Genomic DNA, 6082 nt, shown 5'->3' with positions numbered 1-6082 from the left:
TGTCAGCATAGTTCTCGATGAACTGTCGTGAGTAGTTGCACACTCCCAGAAAACTTCGTAGCTCAGAGATGTTAGTGGGCGTCTTTATGTTTTGTATTGCTTGTGTACGGCTGGACTGCGGCTCAATGCCGCCTCGTCCGACGAGCAAGCCAACATAATTTACCTTGGTTTTACACCATTGTCCTTTGTGGAGGGCAATTTTCGCTCCTGCTGTTGTCAGCTGGTTCAGGACATGGTCGATTTCTTTGAGGTGGTCTGCCACATTGTTGCTTTTCATAAGGATATCGTCAACATAAATGAGGTTGCCTCTGGCTCTGGCATCGGGGCAAGCTTTGTTCAGAAAGATGTTGAATTCAGCTGGGGAGTTGGCATAGCCGAAGGGGCACCTTGTGAAGGTGAATTGTCGATTGCCAAAGGTGAACGCCAACTTGTGTTGGTCATCAGGGTGGACAGGGATTGTCCAAAATCCTGAGGCGACGTCCAGTGTGGATAGGATCGTGGAGCCTTTGATTTTGGGAATCTCTTGGTCCAATTGAGTCATAGGCCATCGCGATAAGGGAACTTGCTGGTTCAATTTGCGATAGTCAATGGTGGGCCGCCATTTGCCGTTTGGCTTTAGGACTGGCCATATCGGGGCGGAGTAGGTGCTGTTGCAGGGTCGGATGACCCCCTTTTGTAGCATGGAGTCAATGATATCTTGCACTGATTCGTATGATGCTATCGGAATCTTGTACTGCCGCACAAATGTCGGTGGCGCATTTGGGTGAGTTGGGATGCGCACCATGTGGATATCAGTCAGGCCACAGTCCAGGGAATCCTTTGCGAAGGAGTCCTTGTATTTGCACAGAACTTCTTTGAGTCCTTGGCGATCCATTTCACTGTGGAGGGCATCCGCCTCGCTTAGGATTTGTTGGACTTGTGCATTGAACCCAGCATAGGGTTCCTCTGAGTCTTTGAGGGACTGTGGGCCTTGACAGTCAGTTCTACAGGTGACTCTGTTGCAGTCTGTGTTGACACAGCGTAGACAGCGAGGTGAGTGTCATCTGTAAGTTCTGATCGGCAGACACTTTCTTTAGGCACCGGCAGAATAGAAGTGATGGTGATGATCTCATGGGGCTTTGTGCAAAGTTACGGTGTTGTGGCATTCATCTGACATTAGTTCAACTGGTATGTGGCCGATGACAGGAACTGTCAGTTCAAAGTCATGGAACGCCTGGTTGATGAGCCATCCCAGGTGACTGGCTTTTGGCACATTGATGTCTTTGGCCGTACAGTTGTTGAACAACACATACACAGCACGAGATGACACTTCTATGAGAGGTGTGGCTTCCAAGGTCAGTCCTAGTTTTAGGCAGGTCCTGGAAGGTTGGAAGAAGCCTAGCTTACTGTTAAGGGTCTGGCCAGGTCGCATGTTGAGGCGGACACTGACACTCTTGCTGTAAGCGGGGATTGTGGCTTCTTGCTCGTTGATCATGGCGCATGCATCTGGTATTGTTTGACCAGATCGAAGATTCTTGAGGTTGACTGAAGATGTCAATTGGTGTGACAAGGGAGCCCATATGACGTCATTCACGGTGTCAACGCAGGCGTTGAGACGGACCATGATGTCTGCTCCTATGTAGATGTCATGAGGCAGGTTGGGGACAACCAGGAAGTAGTGACTCAAGAGTCTGTCATTCCATCGTATGTCTGCAGCACAGACGATCTTGGAGGTAGCCATAGTTGTTGAACATGGATTGAGAGGGAAGCGGCTATGCTTCGAGACGTGTGGTATGCTCTGATTTGTCTGCTTCAATGTTCTGAAGAGCTTCAGGCTGATAGCTGAGTTTTCAGCCCACAGGGCTAATGCTGCATCAGGCACTGATGTGTCTTGGACATTTATGGCAGTCATGATTCGGAGGGAACCTGAGTCTGACGCTTGCAGTGAGCAGAGGAATGGGTCTTGGTTCTTGTTGCTTGAGTGGAACTTGCTCTTGACTTTGAACTTGCATCGTCAGTCAGTGGATGGGGGGTGGTGTCTGTGACTTGACACTGCAATTCGTTCAGGTTTACTGACTGGAGGGGCAGAGGCTCACGGACTTGTGTCCATATCTTCAGGTGTTTGAAGTCTATTAAGGGTTCAAAGCGGTTAAGCAGGTCTTTCCCAATGAGGAGAGGATATGTGTTGAGTGGTGAGACGTATACTGGGTGAACAAGGTTCATTGGTCCCACTGTTAGGTGAATTGGGGCCACATGTTTTAGTTGTAGGCCTGTGTGGGAATATGCTTGGAGGTTCAGCTCACACCTTTGAAGTTTGAAGGTTCCGTTAGACCTTTTTGTTCTGTTTTGGACTTCTTCAAGGAGTTCTGTTGACATTAGGGTGATGTCAGCTCCAGTGTCGAGGAGGGCTTCGACCTTGATGTGTTGTTCGATGATAATGGAGAGGTAAAACTTTCTTGCGATACCTTTCTCAATGAGATCACCTAGGAGTTGGGGGACTGGAGTTTGGGATGAGAGAGGTAGGATGTCAGCATTTATTTCGTTTTCTTCGGAGGAGTGGCAGACGACCAAGACAGCACTTTCAGGAACTGGAGTGATTTCAACAGCAGGTGTTTGTTGGACACTGCTGTGATCTGACCCATCAGGTGTTGGATCAGTTTCTGACTGTTTTGCAGGATGTTCAGGTGGGACTTCTTGTCCGTTTGAAGTTATGGTGCTTGTGGTTCTCTGAGAGAGAGATGAGGTGCTGTTCTCTGGGGTGTGTTGAGTCAGGTGGTCGCTGCCATCTCGTCCGGCCGCTAGTCAGGATGAATCTGGTTTCGCTTTCTCTTCCCACTTCCGGTCATCCTCCTTTCGTTGGAAGAACTCTTTCATCATCATTTTCATCAGCTCTTGAGAGTCGAAACAAGATGAAGTCTTTTGTTCTGGTATGGATTCATTTTGAGCTCTGTCAGCTTGGAATCTTTGTGAGTTTTTTCGTCGATTCCTTGGGCTGGTTGCTCCAGGGTGTGTTTGTCGTTTTCCCTTGGATTCCCATGAGCCTTTTCCTCTAGGGTTTCCAAATGAGCTTGGCTGATTCCAAGTTTTCTCCCAATGACTCTCATGAGGTCTTGATTGGTTCCATGAATTTTCCCAGTGACGTCCAGGTGAGCGTTGTCGTCCACGTGGTCCATCCCAGCGGTTGTCTCTCTGTTTAGGTCGAGTACCAGTGTGGGAGTCCCACTCTCTGTTGGACGAAGATGCATTCCACTCTTTGGGTGTCGGCTTGGCAAGGTCTTGACGCTGGGTGCCCTCTAGGGCCAGCCCTTGACTCTGGTGTTGAAGTCAAGAACTGTGGTGGTTTTGGTGCCCTTTTCTAAGGCCATCTTCTGTTTGCAGTAGGCTTTGTGCGCCAAGTCTCTTAACTGTTGAGCACTCATTGTGCGTGGACAGGCAAGGACGCCAAGATGGTGGCTCACCCCAGGATGGAGGTTTCTCAGGAAGAGAGTTTTGAAGTTCAATTCCTCCTCCATGCTCTGTTCGTTGCGAGACCCGAAGTATGCTAGCCTGAGTCGGCTATAGAAGACTTGAGGAGTTTCGTGACGACCTTGTTTTGTTTCCAGGGCAGCCACTAGTCCTCGTTCTGACTCAGGGTCGGCAAACTCTTTGATGAGAGCTTCTCGGAGCAGGTGGTAATCAGTCTTTGTGTGGGCAGGCTGCCGGTCCAGGAAGCTGCGCACTTCAGAGCTGGATGTGGCTCTGAGCAAATAAAGTCTATCTTTGTCAGTGACATTGGGTCTCATTTCCAGATGGAAGTCAATATCTTGCAGATAACTCTGAACATTTGGACTACCTGGCACATTTGGAGTGAATTTGCCAATGTTTCTAGCGAGCTTGTCAAGGTCTCTGAGGTCCAAGCCATGAGATGATCTGTGGCTGGCTGGAGCACGTTCTTTTAGCTTAGCGGGGAGGTAGGATTCTTCGGAGGGAACAGGTGACTGTTTTGGCACTGCCCCCTTTTGATCATGTGCCAGTCCAGGAACAGGGGAGCCGGTCCTGCTTGGCAAAGGTGAAATCGGTGTCCGACGTGTTCTTGACGGCTCACAGCGCAATTCATATGCATGCTTGAGTTCCTCTTTAATACTGTCAGACTCTTCTTTGATGTAGTCAAGCTGTTGTTTTAGGCGGCTGACCTCATTTCTTGACTCATTCAGGTGAGTTTCGAGAGCTTTAATTCGGCTGTTCTTGTCTCTGAAGTCAGCCTTTGCTTTTTCCAGTAGCTGTTCTGCGTATTGTAGCTTGTCGGAGAGGTCAGCGTAGTCTGCTCTGCCTCGTTCCATTTCTTGCGTAGTAGCTGCTAGGGTCTCTTTTAGCCTGTTGATCTCCTCTTTTGCGCCTTGTTCCACTTCATCAGGCCCTTCTTGTCGTTCCTGAGCCTCCAGCTCCAGCTGTTCGATGCGTCGTTGTGCATGTGTCAGCTCCTGCTGGCGATGGGCGGCTTGCCTGTCGCTCAGTTTGAGGGTGGCGATGAGTGTGTGGCTTAAGGAGCCGGTGATCTTGGCTAGTTCTTTGTGACTGTAGCTCTGGCTTGGGTCCTGTTTCATGAGGCTTGCTATGTTGTCATCCAGCTGGTCCTGTGTCTGATGCTTTAGTGTTTCAGCGGCCTTAGGTAGGAGGCTGTCTGTTACAACACTTAGCCAGGTCTCCAGATCCTTCCAGTGTCCAGCAGGGTCTGTTGTGCGAGACATGTTTGGCACCGCGAGGGAGATCTAAACCCGAAACTGACACAGACCTTGAAGAAAAGAACAAAACAAAACACAACAAAACAAAACAAACAAGCAGGGCAAATCAAAGGTGTAAGTGTGCAATGTCAACTGTGAGTTAATGGGAATGAGTAATGAGTGTGTAAATGTGCAGGTAAGACTGGTTCTCGACTGTGGTCCTCTCGTGGATGTGCTTCTAACTCGGAGTCTCTGCGGAAAGAATCAGTAAGCACACACAGGTAGCACAGCTAGAGAACAGCAGAAGAAAAGAATAGCATGAAACAAACAGAATAGCATTTAGCAAAGAGCAGAATAATAATGGGGTGCTTCCAGTTTCCCTATAAGATGAAGTTTTGTCTTTAACACTATTTGCAGAATGAGTTTTGTAAAATTTAATTTTAGAAGGATGGTTCTAGACAGGGGTTGAAAAGGATTTCAAAGTACCAGGACTGTGATTGTTATTAAAATTCCCTTCGGGGCGAAAGAAAAACAATAACAATGACAGTATTGGTTTCTCAGCTAGTAGGATTGACAACCATGCACCACTTAAAGCGCTTCTAGACGCGTGCTCAGGGTTTATGGACGCCTACCAGTCGACCTGCTCGAGCCTAGGCTGGGTAGGATAACAGGATGAGGAGGGAAGGTAAAGTGAGTGTCATACTATTTTAAAAGAAGTGTTCCGTTTCCCAAATATTTGTTAAATATTTCTCAAACACTCTGCTTTTATGACTTTCACAGGTACAAATCCAAAAACCAGCAGAAGTAGTCAAACCAGAAGAGGACAGCTGAGAGAGAGAGAGAGAGAGAGAGAGAAGAAGAAAGAGAGTGAAGTTTTGCTCCCAAAATTTGGAAAAATTACAGGGTTGACAGAGTGGTGGCGCTAGGGAGTCGCTACACCTAGGGGGTTGGCTTACTGCGCTAGCAGGAGAAGTCAACTGACCCAAGTATTGAGGGAGACCCCCAAAATTTTCCTTTAAATAAATGAATTAAATCAAAGACTGAGGGAGTGAAAGTCTGAGACTAAACTTTATTTTAAATGAAATTTCGAATTCAAATTTGGAAGTTGTGAATTAAAATTGTAATGGGTTCAGCATTAAACATTGAGAGCAATTATAATCAAATTAATCAAACAAGTATCATCTGAATTAGGGAAGCCCAAATCCTAATTAATGACTAATGAAATTAAAATTTCAAAGCAATAATGATTAGTTAATGATTAAAATTGCCAGATGTTTGTAAGCAACTACCATTAAATTAATCCACAAATATCCATACCATATGAAAGCTAAACTGAAATTGATTATGAACTTGATTTTTTGATTAAAATTGAAATCGAATTAAAGTTTCCAATCAAAAATGCA

At 46.8% G+C, this 6082-nt stretch overlaps 1 long non-coding RNA gene and 1 pseudogene across 1 annotated transcript; one reads left to right on the top strand and one right to left on the bottom strand.

The window, feature by feature from the left end:
• Positions 1–1964: 1964 nt before the first annotated feature.
• LOC125269678 lies at positions 1965–5137 on the bottom strand (annotated as a pseudogene).
• A 13-nt stretch (positions 5138–5150) lies between these two features.
• On the top strand, positions 5151–5552 carry LOC125269694. The gene is made up of 2 exons (XR_007185180.1): positions 5151–5369; positions 5460–5552. It is a non-coding gene; the product is annotated as an uncharacterized LOC125269694 (long non-coding RNA).
• The last annotated feature ends 530 nt before the right edge of the window (positions 5553–6082 follow it).

Source organism: Megalobrama amblycephala, linkage group LG6, assembly GCF_018812025.1.
Source record: "Megalobrama amblycephala isolate DHTTF-2021 linkage group LG6, ASM1881202v1, whole genome shotgun sequence".
In the NCBI taxonomy this organism is placed as follows: Eukaryota; Metazoa; Chordata; class Actinopteri; order Cypriniformes; family Xenocyprididae; genus Megalobrama; species Megalobrama amblycephala.
Note: the sequence above shows the minus strand (reverse complement) of the source record. Positions and strands in the feature narration are given on the sequence as shown.